Raw genomic sequence first — 16,939 nt, 5'->3', positions numbered from 1 at the left:
AATTTCTCCCTGTCTCTAATCTCAGGGGGAAACAGGATTACAGAGTTATCTGTCCTTGAGTACTCACCCACCAGAGGAACTAAATAATCCAGACTTTGGGGATGGCACCAGAAGATCTCAGAGAGGACTATCTCCCAAATTAACAAGTGAATTACAATTTCAACAGAGAACACATGGAGTGTAGTCTTTGAATCCCTGTTTAAAAGCCCATTTCTGCTGATGAGCAGAATCACAGTCTCTCTGGGACAGGAGTCCCCTGTGTTTCTCCTTTGTGAGCAAAACAATAAAACTTTTTTCCTTTTTTCCCTCAAAACCATGTCCTCATTATTGGATTGGCATCAGAGAAAAGGACAGGGCTTTCGGCAATGCACTTACAAGCAAGGGGGAATGTATAGAACAGGCTTCCTCCTTATAAGTTGTTTATCTCAGATTTTTTCACAATAACCGAAAGCTAATGCAATACTCTTCAACATACAGGGTATGTAGACTATTGTCAAGATTTTTTTTGTTATTTAGAAACAGGGTCTTGCTAAATTGCTGATGCTGACTTTTGTTTTGTTTTCTACTGTGCAACCCACTTCATTGCCAGCAGCCTACAGGCAGAAGCCAGGCAATGGTTCAGGGCCACAGTTGCTCTGGCATGAGACACTGTGAGAGACCCAGGGGGATGGGCCTGCCATAAATCCAAACCCATGCATCTGATGCTGTCTTTGAACTAGCAATCCTGCCTCAGCCTCCCAAGCAATTGGAATTACAGGTGTGAGCAACAATGCTAGCTATGAAGTCTTGACATAACCTTGCCTTGCCAATAAGATAACTGGACACATTTGTGTCTTTTCATAATGTTAGAATTTATTGAGTAACAATCAATTTGTAAGCTACATAACTTTCATTGGCTTTAATTCACTGAGATACTCATGCTTCATTTGGTATCAGGACTGTGGCAATCACAAGTTCTTTTATTCCATTCCAATCTCAATTACTTATATCTATAACACTCAAGTCATACATCATACTTCACACACGACATATTTAAGTTACAGAAAGGCTAAGAAAAGCTCAAGGTTGCCACAGAGTTTCAAGAAGCCGAGCCAGGAGCAAAGACAGAACAGATACAAATACAAAAAGTCACTGTAGGTGGTCAGATAAGATTAAGAAGCAGTTTAAGAACTTGTTCAGGGTGCAGAGCTGTTCAGGTCACATAACTTGTTCAAGGACAGTCCAAGTAGTTTCATAGTGGGCCAGTCAAGCGGAGAGATCAAGCTGAGCTGAAGTCTCTGGGACAGTCAGGAATGCGTCACCTGTTGACCTCAGGATGTGTTGACTGCATAGTCCGATGAAAAGGCCAGTGTGTGCCACCATTCAACAATCTTAGGTGCTTTATGTGATTATGGTGAGGGAGTTGCATCATTGGAGATCTGGTGTGATTGAGAAACTCATGAACCTGGTTTTCCTAATATGGGTTTTGTTGATTCTTGGATTTGGATCTTTTTGAGGTACTAGGATTGAATGCAGAAGTTCTCTAATACCAAGCTACATCTCCACTCCATTGTATTTTTTATTTTGTCACAGTGTCTCTCTAAGTCACTGAGGCTGACCTTGAACTTGTGATCCTTCTTAGCAACCAGAGTCCCTGGGATTATAGGTGTCCTCCACCATACGTGGCCACGGTTGACATTTTTTATTAGCATAATTCATTTATCAATTTGTGCTTTATGATTGTGCAGCTAGGGATTATTCTTTTTTTTTTTTCTTTTTCTTAAGTATTTATTGTTTAGCTGGGTGCAGTGGCACATGCCTGTAATCCCAGCAGCTCAGGAGCCTGAGGCATAAGGATTGCAAGTTCAAAGCCAGCCTCAGCAATTTAGCCAGGTGCTAAGCAACTCAGTGAGACCCTGTCTCTAATAAAATACAAAATAGGGCTAGGGATGTGGCTCAGTGGTTGAGTGCCCCTGAGTTTAATTCCTGGTACTCAAAAACAAAAATTTTAAAAAATATATATATTTTTTTAGTTGTAGTTGGACACAATACCTTTATTTCATTTATTTTTATATGGTGCTGAGAATCAAACCCAGGGCCTCACATGTGCTAGGCGAGTCCTTTACCACTGAGCCACAACCCCAGCCCTAGGAGTTATTCTTTTTGATAAGTTCTATATGTCTAACTAGCTGTTATCTACTTGCCTAGACAAGTTACCAAGTCATTCTGCCTTAGCACTTGCACTCAAAATGCAGTAACTTATGTCAAACTGCTGCTTTATAAAATGGAGTAATTCAGGGAAATGAACAAACTAAAAACTGTTGTTTTGCACAAGATATAGTAATTCAGAGCAGAGCACAGTCTGCTCTCCACAATAATTGCCAAAGTAACAATTCATGTATTTCTAAATAGAAACTACAAGTCCAGGTAGTTTCAGAATTTTATACCCAGTGTGTAAAGGGAGGGGCTCAGAAGTTCACAGTCTGCACAAGGTCACATACAAGCAGCTTTTTCTTTCACTGTTCTCAGCAAGTTAACCCTTCAAGGACATCAGGGGAGAAGAAGCTTCTCCCCTTTCTTTCCTCTCCCTGCCAGCTGTTACCATGGAGCCCAATTGGTAACTTTTCTTATCTTAGAAATGTAGATAACTGTGTGAAGCTCTAGCTCAAATGATATTCATAACTTTTTTTTTTTTTACCTAGAAAAAATATTAGAAAAGGATCTATCAAATGAAACAAAGAAAATGGGCTTGGGGAGTGGCTTAGTGGCAGAGTGCTTGCCTAGCATGCATGAAGCCCTGTGTTCCATCCTAGCACTGTAAAAACTAATTTTTTAAAGACAAAATAAGAAAGTGAATGTAGGGAAAAAAGAAAGTTAGTGTGGAAAAGGAGATATAAAAAAGTAAAGTCAATGGAGGAGCTGCTCTGTTCCCTGCCCAAATTGCACAGGAGAATTTTTTGAGCCTGAGACTTTGAGACCAGCCTGAAAAACATAGTGATGTTACCGCTGTTGACTGGTGACGAGTTCTTGCTTCCCCAATGTTGAAGAATAACACCAAAGAAGCACGCTGAGGCAAGGTCAGAGTAGAAATTAGAAGTTTATTAAAGGACAGCAGAAAAGACTTCTCCCGGAGGAAGAAGGGGACCCAAGAGGTGGAATCCGTGGAAGGGATGTTGTCTCCCCTTTTTATAGTTCTTTCAGTGATGGAATGTAGGTGGGAAGGACCGAGGGGTGGGACACAGGTGGGCCAAAGAAGTAATCTGGTCAGGAAGGACTTCTGAGTCAGCACCTTTTTGCTGGGGGCTGTTCATTAACATTTCTTTGAGGTGGACTTTGGCCTAGGGCCTTTTCGGACTTCATTAACATTCCTTGAGTTGTCCTGCGTTTCCGGGAATCATTGCCAGCATGGCCTCCATTTTAGATTTCACTCGGTATTAGACCCGATTTACCTAACTACACTGACTACCTAACTTTAAATCTGGCTTCAGTGAGACCCTGTATCAAAAAGAAAGAAAAAACAAAAGAGGGAACATGGGGGTAGAAATAATAGTAGAATGAATCAGTCATTATTACCCTATGTGCATATGTGACTACAAGACCTGTGTAACTCTACATCATGTACAACCAGAAGAATGAGAAGTTATACTCCATTTATGTATGATGTGTCAAAATGCATTCTACCATCATGTAAAGCTAATTAGAAAAAAAATTAATTAAAAAAAGAAAAAAGGGGCTGGGGATGTGGCTCAAGCGGTAGCACGCTGGCATGGCATGAGTGCGGCCCGGGTTCCATCCTCAGCACCACATACAAACAAAGATGTTGTGTCCGCCGAAAACTAAAAAATAAATATTAAAATTCTCTCTTCTCTCTCTCTCTCTCTAAAAAAAATAAAAAAAGAAAAGAAAAATAAATAAAAGAAAAAAGGAAAAAAGAAAAAGAAAGAGTCAGGCACAGTTGCCCACACCTGTAACCCCAGTGGCTGGGAAGGCTGAGGCAGGAGGATCATGAGTTCAAAGCCAGCCTCAGCAATTTAGTGAGGTCCTGAACAACTTAGTGAGTCCCTGTCTCTTTTTTGTAAAAAGGGCTGGGGATGTGGCTTGGTGGTTCAGCACCCCTGGGTTCAATCTCTGATAAAAAAAAAAAAAATCCTTGAGTTGTCTAATTTAATAAATGTACTTTGTATGTGTGTGTGTGTGTGTGTGTGTGATTCTGTATGAAGGATTTAAACTCTGCTTTTGCCTACACATGATGGGTGGCTAAAAACAGGAAAAAAGATGTGGCCTATCTGCCTCCATTTTGCACCTTCCTCCTTTGCTCTGAGTCACCTTGGGTGCCAGGAATGAAGTCTGATCTGATAAACTTTTTTTTTTTTTTTTGTGGTGCTGGAGATTGAACTCATGGCCTTGCACGCAAGACAAGCACTTACTAGCTATATCCCCAGCCCTGATCTGATAATCTTGTGAGGAACTAAAGCTACCCTCTATGCAACAGCAAATTTCTTACCAAAGACCTTGTCTACCTGACCAAACCTGAGATAATGAAGGCCAGACCACACCTGATCAAGATCACCTGCTTCAGTAGCTGTGAAAAACCTCCAGCTATACAACCCCCAACCCTTCCCCTCATTCTCCTTCCTATAAAGCCTCAAAGTCATTGTCAGTTCCTCAAAGACAGGGCTAAGGACATGGGTCCCTTTGCTTTCCTAGCGTAGCTATACTATAGGATCACATAGTGAGACCCTACTGGAAAAAAAAAAAATTACTTGAGTTGTCTAATTTAATTACTCCTCACATACAACAGTAAATTCTCCCTGTCAGGGCACATCAGGTGTTGTAGGGGACAGATGACTCAGGGCACTGAAGATAGCAGGAAACAGTTTTATTTGTCTGCAGCCAGGTCCAGAGGGTAGTTTTCACTGTAAGCAATTAATCCCCTTGACCCCAAGTCCAGGTAGTTTCAGAATTTTATACCCAGCGTGTAAAGGGAGGGGCTCAGAAGTTCTCAATCTGCACAAGGTCACATAAAAGCAGCTTTTTTTTTTTCATTGTTCTGAGCAAGTTAACCCTTCAAGGACAACAGGGGACAGCTTCTTCTCCCCTTTCTTTTCTCCCCCTGCCAGCTGTTACCATGGAGCCCAATTGGTAACTTTTCTCAGAAATGTAGATAACTCTGTGAAGCTCTAGCTCAAGCCAGAGGCCTTGTTAAAGGATCTTTTTTTTTTTTTTTTAAATCACATTTTGCATTTGTAAACACACTTTTACAAACTACTATACTGGATAAGTGTTTGTGAAAAACTAGAGAAAGGGGCATTCAGCCTCGGGAGTGCTGATCTCTTTCAGGCCAGTGGCCAACTAAAATAGAGCAACAGGAAAATAGAAAGTTTAACTACATTGAACTGTTTTGTAGAGTCCCTTGCTGATAGTCCTAAAATCAATTATGGTGAAGATTTCTAGAGAAGCTTGATTAAGATTTTCTGTGGAGGAGGGGGGTGCCACTACACAGGCTTTGACCTTCTTTTTCTTTGTCACTTGGGGCACTTTTGAGTCAATTTGGGTTATTTTGAACCAATTTGAATTTCTGTCATGTGTCTTACAGGAAAGTTTCAATTTTGTAATTTTGGGAGACAAGGGAGATAAGGTACACAGAGATAACAGGTTGGTTGAGGAGATCTGTGTGTGATTTGCTCAAAAATGGAAAGCACTGTGACAGTACCCACTAGAGACAATTTTGACTGTCTCTTATAGGTATAAAGCCATAACTAAGAAAAAAATGATTTACTATTAGAGTACATCTTGGCCTAAGTACCTTGAAAATGCACTCTCCTTTAATGTAATTGTCATGTGTTTTTTGTCTGCTGGTCTGGCTGTTAGTCTGAGTTTATGATGACTGCCTTGATAAAGGCGAAAAACAAATCTGATGGCTGGCAGTGGAAATTTATTGTTTGGTTGATAGTTCTTGATTTATTCTTAGCTGATTAATTTGGGTACCCTGTGTTTCCAAACCCTTGTCAGAACAGTGTCTGTTAGCATTTGGTCTTTTTCTCCTGCCGTTCCATTATGTAAATTTGTCTTTTTGCTTTTTGTCTCTTTCTCCTGATTATTGCAACCTTACCAGTTTGAGTGTAAAACACAAGTCCACCAGTTAGCTCCAAAGTTCACAATTTTGGGAGAACAGGCATCTCCACTAAAATAGGAAACACATTCAAGGAAGGAGAAAATGTCTGGAGAAAAACCCCATCTGGCTCTGCAGTTTTCATATTTGATGATTGTGGTGACTGGACTTGCAAGTACTTTAAAATTGGGAAACATTTAATATTCCTAAATTGGTTTTCTTGTAGGCCGATCTAGACTCCTTAGGCAGTAAAACAAAAGTACAAAATATATACAATTTTCTGGCCAGCTGCGTCTAAATTCTGATGCAATGGAAAATGTTTTAAAATTTAAATCAAGCTTTTTCTAAAATGACAGAAAACTGGGATAAAATAAAGCAGAAAGAAAAAGCTTTGGAAAACTCAAAGGAGGCTTTCCCAGGTTGGGAGGGCATAGGAACTGCTCTTTGCCCTCATCACTGAAGGGATATATCTGATTAGAAGGACTTATCAATGAGCTAGTACTCCAAAATATGATTTTTCTAGCCCCTTACAAAAGAAATCCCCACTTGTAAGAGTAACTCCCTCTATTAATTAGTTCTTATTTCTTTTCTTTTCTTTTTTATTTTCTTTATTGTACTGGAGATTGAACTAAAGAATACTCTACCACTGAGTTCCATTCTCTAGCTCGTGTGTGTGTGTGTGTGTGTGTGTGTGTGTGTGTGTGTGTGTCTCCCCCTCTCTCCCTCCCTCCCTTTCTCTCCCTCCCTCCCTCCCTCTCTCTCCCTTCCTCCCTTCCTCCCTCTCTCTCCCTCCCCCACCCTTCCTCTCTCTCACTCCTTCCCTCTCTCTCCCTCCCTCCCTCCCTCCCTCCCTCCCTCTCTCTCCCTTTCTCTCCCTTTCTCTCCCTTTCTCCCCTTCTGTTTGGAAACAGGGTCTTGCTAAATTGCCAAGGCTGGCCTAGAACATATGAGCTTCTTTCCTCAGCCTCCTTAGTTTCTAGGATTCGAGGTATGCTGCGCCTGGCTTTGATTAGCTCTTAAAATAGGAAAAGATATTAACTTAAACCTCCATAACAAGCCTCACCTTTAAAACTTCTGCTTTTAATGCGTCTTTGCCTTCACCTTTGTCAATGATATTTAGACTAAGTTCTATGTCTGAAGTATGCAAATTTTATACTTTGTTAAAGTATAGATTTATGGTTAAGGATTTCTTAGGACTGTAGCAATCATTCTGAGGTTGGGAGAAAGAGATAAGGCTAGGCAGATAGGGAAATGGACCCCTAGGCAACTTCCTGGGCAGCAGAGCACAAACAGCAGCTGCAGGGTTTTGCTGAGAACTTGCAAAAGGTTATTTTTAAATCTGGGCATACGTGACCTGGGGTCCACCGCCTCTCCAAAGAAGGAAAATGCCTGACCAATAGATATTTTGATTGGACTACAGCTGCAAGGATGCCTTGTGGACACTGAGTACCTGACCCAGGATTGGGCCTGGGGCTGACTTCCTTAAATCTATAGATCCTTATAAACCTTAGACAGTGGGGTGTGGTCACACAGACTTATAATCCAATCCCAACAATGAGGAGGCTGAGGCACGAGAGTCATGAGTTCAAAGCCAGCCTCAGCAACTAAGCAAGGTTCCAAAGAACTTAGTGAGATCCTGACTCAAAATAAAAAATAAAGGCCTAAGGATGTAGCTCAGTGGTAAAGTATCTCTGTGTTCAATTCCCAAGTACCCCCCCACAAAAAAAAAAAAAAAAAAAAAAACCCTTAGACAATAGCCATTCGCTGGCAAACCTCTCTAATCCCCTCACAACCAATGGAAGCTTTGCTTTACTTTGCTTTAATAAATTATTAGTATTTTTATTTTGGCACTTAGAATTGAACCCAGGGACACTCAACCACTGAGCCACATCCCCAGCCCTTTTTTCATATTTTATTTAGAGACAGGGTCTCAGTAAGTTGCTCAGGGCCTCACTAAGTTACTTTAAATTTATTGCTAAGAGAAAAGTAAAAATATCTTTTAAATTATTAACACATGCCTTGTACTTCCCAGCTGCCATGAGCTGAGCTGCTTTCCTCTACCATGCCCTGTAGCTGTTATGTTCTACCTCATCTCAGACCCAGAGCAATGGAGCTAGCCAACCATGGGCTGAAACTCCGAAACTGGTGACTGCAGGGATATGTAAAAAGTAGACAGTTGATGCATGGAACAAAGAATTGTCTTTCAGTTTGCAGTCCAGAGAAGAGGGAAACTGAAATATTCATTCCTAGATAAGTCTTATGGTATCCTGAGATGTTTAAGTGGAAAGAGATATGCATGCAATGGGCAGGGATGGGGGGAAAATCTCTTGAATTCATTTTAAATGATATTAATGAGATGAAGCTGAATTAAGAATTTTATCTTGTTGACAGCCTCAATATACCTAGTGTTGTCTGTGGATATTCTTACTTCCAAATCTCCAACAACTTCAAGGCAGTGAACTTGCCCCAAGAAAATACCTATCCTCAGCTGGCTTTGTTGGAGCCTGCTGGAGTTCCTGGAAGACACACATTTACCTCAGGGAAAAATTGGGCTAGTCTTTTTCTCTTTGCCTAATCAAGGATGAAGTCCCATTCATTCAGAATTGTGTAAGTGAAAAATGTTGGCAGCTTTTTTTTTTTTTTTTTTTTTTTTTTTTTTGTGGAGGTGGGGAGTATTAGGGAGATTGAACACACACATATATGTCTATTAAATGTGTTTTTATAAATTGTTGGTATATGGAATAAGCAGTTTAATATTACTCTGTCTCTGGGTCTTCACTAAAAAGCAAGGTTACTAAGAGTTAAAATTCTAATAGACAATCCCATATGCAAAAACACAAGACAAAGTTGTGTTTTGATTAAAATCTATAGAAAGCATAAAGAATTTCATCTAACTGGATAAAAGGAATAATTTTTCTAAACTCATAAATTTTGTAAGAATTGTTTTAATAGTTAAAGACAGAAAAAAATCAACAAATATGAGAAAGAAATAAGAAAGTTACAGGTGTGGAGATATATTTTGGTAAGGAAAATTAAGAAGAAAGGGAATGGTTTTAGATAAGAAAAGGCTTTATAAGGTAAAATAATATTTTTGTCCTAAAGATCAAGATAGGAAAAAAAAGAGAGGAGAAGGTAAGTGTGTAAAAGAGGTCGTAGAGTGTCTAAGTAAGTTGCAAAGGTTTGTGGAAGATAAATCTTAGGAACATTATGCATGGTTAAATTGGTTATAATGAAAAGGTTATTTAAGGGTTTTCCTAAGATTGATATTTAGTGTAACGACAAAAACCCAGACTTTAGTTCTCTATATTTTTTTTTAAGAGAGAGAATTTTTTAATATTTACTTTTCAGTTTTCGGTGAACAGGACATCTTTATTTTATTTTATGTGGTGCTGAGGATCGGACCCAGCGCCCCACGCATGCCAGGCAAGCGTGTTACCACTTGAGCCACATCCCCAGCCCTAGTTCTCTGTTTAAAGCAACAATGTTGATCTGCTCTTATAGCATTTAAAAAAAAATTGACTTAAGGAACTAAAATTTTATGTTTTATCAGGATAATTTATTTTGTCTATTAGGTTTTCATTACTTAGAGACACTGAGTCTTAAAAGAATTAAGGTTTGTTTAAGTTCTTGTCTGTTTTAATGTCTTTTAAATGATTGCTTCATAGCTCTGGTTAAATGGACAATTGCTGGGACTGGGGTTGTGGCTCAGTGGTAGAGCGCATGCCTAGTGAGGCGCTGGGTTCCATCCTCAGCACCACATATGAATAAATAAAAATAATGATATTGTGTCCACCTACAACTAAAAAAATGTGTTTTTTTTTAAAAAAAACTAATTGCTATTTTAGGTTATCTTATTACATCTGACACCCTAAATATATATTGAAAGGAAAGTGAGAAAGCAAGAGATGGGCAGGTGAGAAATGAAGGATGGAGACCAGGCAGAGATCCACACAAAAGTTTATTTATCAAAGCTGACAAATAAAGGCCATCTCTCTATAGAGCGGAGAGAGGCCCCAGAAGTTCAGGTGTTGAGCTTTTGTGGGGTAGGGGTTTGGAGTTGTAGCTGTGGTGCTATAGGATATGCTTGTGGGTGCTTGCGTCAGAGCTAGGTGGGTGGGGAATAGCATAGGATTGGCTTAGGTCAATGGCACCAAGAGGCTTTCCAGAGTCAAGGGGTCGTGTCCTGGGATTGGATTAGGGTTATGGTACCATGGAGTAGGTCACTAATGGGGGTGTGGGGAGTTCAGGTAAGAGGAAATACAAGAAAGCGAAATTTATAAGATGGTGGTTAACATTTAAGATAGCTGCTCAAATGTTAAATCAATATCCTAGATATATGACTAGAGATATGCATATACCTGAGGGCTAAATATGTTTGTCTGAGTTTTGACTATATTTTATAGAAAAAAAGTTTGTAGAATTAACGCTGTGTAGGTTTAATACAAGCAAGGTGACCAATAAGTGTTCTCCTCTATACAATATATGTTGTATCTATTTTGCCTAAAGCTCAGTCCTTGTCCCTGATGCCAATCCAATAATGGGGACACAGTTTTGAGAAAAAGGAAAAAGGTTTATTGCTTTGCTAGCAAAGGAGAAACACAGGGGACTCCTGACCCAAAGACTGTGATTCTTCCTATCTGCAGGAATAAGGGGCTTTTATAGATGGGAGTCAGAGAAAATGAGATTAGGAAGGAGAGATCAAGAAGGAGAAGATTGGGGAAAAGAAAAAAACATGTAAGTTTCAAAGCCACAAGGGATATAGTCAAAGCATCAAGTGAACCCCTGTTACGTCTAGACATATAATATGGTCAACATATAAAATGGTCCATGAAACTTTTGACGTTGCTGCTATTTGTATTTGGTCTACATCTGTTTGCTTTACCAAATAAATATTTCATTATTGTATATATGAGATGCACTTGTATATCAGGCAATAAGTCTATTTGTGGTCATTAGCACTGTTTTCTGAACTCATAAAAGGTTTAAAATTATCCTTTGACTTTTATCAGTGCTGTTAATCTATGTAGATCTATATTATAGTTATCATATGAGGCATAGGTTCTGAATATTGATTCAAAAGTTAAAAAGAATTATATATAAATTCATAGATATTTATGAATTTATATATATATTTTATAGATATTTATGTATTTATATAAACACATAGATACTTATGTATTTATATATGTATATATAAACATTTATGTATTTATATATGCATATAAATGAATGATATCTGTGAGACTGTGATGCTAATTATTATTGGCTTCTTTGTAGGTTAAGTATATTCATGTTCTCCAAGTATACAAACCTTTTAACATGTAAAGTTTAGGAGAGTGCTTTGCCAAGTTGGTGTCCTCCAAACTAAAATTGTTAGTTGCAATAGCCTCTTTCAGGCTTATACAAAAATTCAGATGGGGATTTACTTATGTAATATAATATTTTGTAACTGGATAAAAATAATTTTTAACAATAAATTATATGTAGAGAATTATGTTATTCCTTAAACTGGGGTTGGAATTTAAAAGTATTTCTGGAAAAAGGGAAAGACAGATTTATATAAAGCTGGCAATGTGGAACATGGAAATGTTTTACTGCTTTTTGCAGAAAGAAAAAAAAATTAAGGCCAGGTGCAGTGGCACACACCTGTAATCCCAGCAGTTCAGGAGACTGAGGCAGGAGGATTGCAAGTTCAAAGCCATCCTCAGCAATTTAACAAGGCCCTAAGCAACTCAGTGAGACCCCATCTCTAAAAAATATATAAAAAAGGGCTGGGAATATGGCTCAGTGGTTAAGTGTCCCTGAGTTCAATCCGTGGGGCAGGGTTGCTAGAGGAGCTCTCTTAGTCTTTGTTGATTCATTTTTCAGATGTTATATTATTATGTTAAGTGATATTCAAATATGACTCAGGAAACAATATATGAGAACTTTATTTTATTATACTCTTAAATAAAATGATATGGGGGGGAATCGAAGTTCATTGGATTGATAAAGGGAAATGAAGGGAAGGGAAGAAAGGTGGGAATAGGAAAAACAGTAGAATGAATTGGACATAACTTTCCTATGTTCATATATGAATACACGACCAATGTAACTACACACCATGTTCAACCACAAGAGTAGGATCCTAGGGCTGGGGTTGTGGCTCACTGGTAGAACGCTTGCCTAGCATGCATGAGGCACTGGGTTCAATTCTCAGCACCACATACAAATAAATAAAATAAAGGTCCACCAACAACTAAAAAATAAATAAATAAATAAATAAATAAATAAAATAGGATCCTAATTAGAATGTTATACACCACATATGTGTAATACGTCAAAACACTTTATACATTCATTTATACCTAAAAAGAATAAATAAAAATTAAAAAAGAAAAAAGTAAGCTTTACTGAAATATATATATATTACATATATATAATTTTATATGTAATTATATATATTTGTGAATATATATATATATATATATATATATATATATAGAAAGGGGAGAAAAATTAGCTTCAAATGTAAAACATTTTAAGATTTGTCAAAAGACTAGCCCTACTCTATGTTAGGGTGGCCCCAAAATAAGCCAAAATTAAGCCAACTTAAAGTTGTTTGTAAATTATTGTGATCCCAAAATAGAGATAAAATGCCAAACTAAGTAGGGGTTTGGGTAAATTATAAAGTGTATTTAAAAGTTGTAGAAGGGTTTTTTTAAAGTAGAATTTGTAAAAGATTTTGTATGTGTCTGAGTTGACAAATTATGGGTTTTTTGGAGGCTAAACAGACGTTCAAGGTACGTCACTATTGTTATAAAAATTATGTTTCTTGATAGCAGTTGAGGTTTCCTCTGTTGGGTCAAGCTGCTGCAAGGCACGGCTTAAGCCTGTTTAGGGCTCATTTCTTCCCCTGCCCCAGTGTGCAAGTGGGATCTCCACTACCAGGCAAAATGATGCAGGGTGGGGGAAACATACAGCAGAGCCAGGAGGGGTCAGGGACTGGAAGGGGTGGGGTGTGACAACCCCACAGGCTGCTGGCAGGATGAGTTTGTGCAAGTCTAAACTGCCCCAGAGAGGCAGACCTCTGAGGACCCAGGAGAAGGGTAATACTGCTGGGATAGCTGAATTACCACGGAGAAGGAAAGGAGATGGAGGGCAGAAGAGAGTTGCATGTGTCCCTTCCATCCAGATGTTTGCGCCCCTTCCCTTCATGGCAGTAAGGCTCATGCTCCCAGCTCATCCATTCATTGATCCAGAAGTAGTTGCATGCCTTATCATTTCTGGGCCCTCGAGGTCAAACCAATTCCCTGTCCTTGGAGATTACAATGTAGCAGAGGAGTCAGAAAATGGAATCCGCAACCAAGGAGGGAACAGGGAAGCACTGTGAGGCTCCAAGCACTCTAGGAAAAGGGAATATTTCAACAGGGCTCTGAGGAATGCATAGGAGTCAGTTAAGCAAAGGGAAAGGGAAGGAAGATACAAAAATTGGACCATAAACCACTGACTCTGTAGATTTGTCTGGTAGGCTTGAACATTCATTTATTCCCTATTCTCTTCTAGATGTCAGGAACTATGACAATCAATCAGTGGGAACATAAGAATGAGTGAATGAGAAATAGTCCTTATCCTCATAGAGCATAGTCTGACTAGGGAGACAAAAGTAAGTGAACAGGTAAATTCATGACTGATTATGGTGATTGCTATAGAAGAAATGGGGTTTTGAGACAGAGAAGGCTCTTTAAACAGATACTGGGGACAACCTGATGGGTGAGCTCTGACCAGGAGAAACAGAGGAAGGCAGAGGAAAAAATGAGTAAAAATTATGTTTCTTGGTTTAGAAGTATTATAGAAACTGAGTGTTTTTGCTCTTGGTTAATTTCCTTTTTAAAATTTTTATTTATTTATTTATTTATTTATTTATTTATCTGGTTAATTGCATGTTATATTGTCCTTTTCAAATTTTATAATCGTGGACTATCAGTGTTTTGCAGAAATACAGTTTCTAACAGAATAAGCCTAGTTACTTTGAGATAATAAGCCATCACCTACAAAACAGATAGGATATGATATTATGATATCTACTCCCAATATTACTACTGACCCCAATTAAATGGAAGGGGAAACTTTAAAATTACAAAATAAAACACACTACTCCAACTCAAGACTGATGGAAAACTACGTTTTCTTCTAGTAGTGCAGGGTCTCTGGTCTAATGCCTAAGTTCTTGATCCTCTTTGAGTTTTGTGGGATGCAAGATAAGAGTTAAATTTCATTCTGCTACATATGGATTTCCAGTTTTCCCAACACCATTTGTTGAAGAGGCTATCTTTTCTCCAGTGTACATTTATGGCAACTTTGTCTAGTAGGAGATAACTATATTTATGTGGGTTTGTGTCTGTGTCCTCTATTCTGTTCCATTGGTCTTCATGTCTGTTTTGGTACCAATACCATGCTGTTTTTGTTACTTTAGCTCTGCTATATAGTTTAAGACCCGGTATTATGATAAGGTTCAATTTAGATAGAAACAAAAAAGGAACTATTTTTTCTTTAATATTATTTTTATTTATTTATTTATTGAATGTGATGCTGAGGATCAAACCCAGTGCCTCACTGACAAGTGCTCTACCACTGAGCCACAACCCCAGCCGCCCAACACAATTTATGTAGTTGGATATCTTCAGACTTTGATTTCTTTTTGATTTTTGTGTTTTTATTTGCTCATTTTTGGGGGGGTGGTAGTGTTGTTGTTGCTTGCAATTATGGGAACTCAGAGCTGTGTACATGCTAGGCAAGCAGTCTACCACTGAAGTAAACCTCCAGCCCCTTTGGTTTTTTGTTTTGTTTGTTTGTTTGTTTGTTTTGGGGGTTAAAAAAATATTTATTTTGTTGTAGTTGAACACACAGTATCTTTACTTATTTTGTATGTGGTGCTGAGGATTGAACCCAGTGCCTCACACATACAAGGCAAGCACTTTACCACTGAGCTACAGCCTCAGCCCATTGTTTGGTTTTTGATACTGAGGAGTGAACCCAAGGATGCTCTACCTCTCAACTATCTAAGCTATATTTCTAGCCCTTCCCAGCCCTTTTTTTTTTTAATCTTTTTTTTTTTGTACCAGGGATTGAACTCAGGGGGAGCTTAACTACTGAACTACATCCCCAACCCTTTTTATTTTAATTTTTTTATTTTGAGACAGGGTCTTACTAAGTTACTAAGGGCCTTGCTAAATTGCTGAGGCTGGCCTCAGTCTCCTAAATCACAGGGATTACAGGCTATACCTTCTCACCCAGGGACTCCCTTTTGTATTCAGCATTTGTTCAGCCCCAGGACTGCAGCCCCAAGCATACTGTTTACCAACCCCAAAGAAATAACTTGTAGGACTCAACATTTTTGGTTTTGGATATATTATTAGTCATTAGTCAGTGATGGCAGGCAGGGATACAATGGAGGGCTGCACTGCACCTGCAAGCAGGTGCATGGCCATTGTGCAGATGAATTTCTTCAGATGTTCTCTGAGTGCATTCCTTTCAATTTACAACTAAAGTCAGTCACTCTGCTTTGATACTCACCTAAAGATTGGAGACAAGGGAAGTGATCAGCCTTAGCTTTGCTAGTAGCTGGGATTACAGGTGTGTACCACTGTGCCCAGCTCCTTCTTTATCTCATTGTTTAGAGTCCTACTTCTCTCACTGCCCAGAAGAACAAGTTTTCCTCAGCCCAACCCAAGAGCATTTTAATTTATGGTGGTACTTGCATTTTAAGCTTAAGCATCTGACTCTTCCCTTTTATGCTTCAATCATTGTTTAAAGACTAGTCATTAATAGCCCTAGAAGCCTGAAAAGTCAGATTGACTAACATACTAGCTCCCTCAAGACTGATGAATGGACAAAAACAAAGGGGAATTGTAACAAGGATTTCAAGGATTTGTAACAGGAGTTCACTTGATGATTTGACTGTATCCCATTTGGCTTTAAAACTTATGTGTTTGTTTGTTTGTTTGTTTTTCTTTTCTTTTTCCCAGTCTTCTTTTCCCCAAACTTCTCCTTCCTGACTTTATTTCTCCTGATCTTCTCTGATCTTTTTTTCCCTGATCTTCTCCTTTCTGATCTCTCCTCCCTAATCTTATTTTATCTGACTCACCTCTATAAAAGCCCCCTGTTCCTGCAGATAGATAAGCAGAATCAAGCCTTTGGGACAGGAATCCCCTGTGTTTCTCCTTTGCTAGCAAAGCAATAAACCTTCTTTTTCCTTTTTCTCAAAACTGTGTCCTAGTTGTTGTATTGGCATCAGTGACAAGGATCGATCGAGCTTTTAGCAACAGATTTACTCTTCACTTTTGCCTGCAAGTATCTATTGGGTGGTCAAAAATATGACGATCTGGGTTCCCCCCCACCCCCAGTATTCTACAACTGAGCTACAGCCCCAGTCCTTTTTTAATTTTTATTTTGTAACAATGTCTCCCTAAATTGTCCAGGCTGGCCTCTAACCTGTGATCCTTCTGCCCCAGCCTCCCAAGTCACTGGGATTATAGGTGTACACCACTGCACCCAGCTCTGCTTCCATTTTGCATCTGCCTCCTTTGCTCTGAGTCACCTTGGATGCCAGGAACAAAGTCTGATCTGATAATCTTGTGAGGAACTGAAGCTACCATCCAGGCAACAGCAACTTTCTTATCAAAGACAGGTTACCCGACTAAACCTGAGATAATGAAGGCCAGACCACACCTAATCAAGATCACCTGCTTCAGTAGCTAGGAAAAGACTCCAGCTATGCAACCAACCCCCAATCCTTGCCCTCATTCTGCTTCCTATAAAGTCTCAAAGTCCTTGTCAGTTCCTCAAAGACAGGGTTAAGGACATCCT

The 16,939-nt window shown here is 39.0% G+C and overlaps 1 long non-coding RNA gene and 1 other non-coding gene across 2 annotated transcripts in view; both read right to left on the bottom strand.

Annotated features, from left to right (window-relative positions):
- The window catches only part of LOC131423391 (uncharacterized), a 44,891-nt gene that overhangs the window by 20,738 nt on the left and 7,214 nt on the right, over positions 1–16,939 (bottom strand). The window lies entirely within an intron of this gene.
- On the bottom strand, positions 564–696 carry LOC124079037 (small nucleolar RNA SNORA42/SNORA80 family). Its single transcript, XR_006847128.1, has one exon. It is a non-coding gene; the product is annotated as a small nucleolar RNA SNORA42/SNORA80 family (small nucleolar RNA).

This window comes from Marmota monax, unplaced genomic scaffold (assembly GCF_021218885.2).
Source record: "Marmota monax isolate L192 unplaced genomic scaffold, Marmota_monax_Labrador192_F-V1.1 WCK01_AAM20220418_F8-fsc00186, whole genome shotgun sequence".
Taxonomy (NCBI): domain Eukaryota; kingdom Metazoa; phylum Chordata; class Mammalia; order Rodentia; family Sciuridae; genus Marmota; species Marmota monax.
This window is presented reverse-complemented; position numbering and strand designations above follow the sequence as displayed.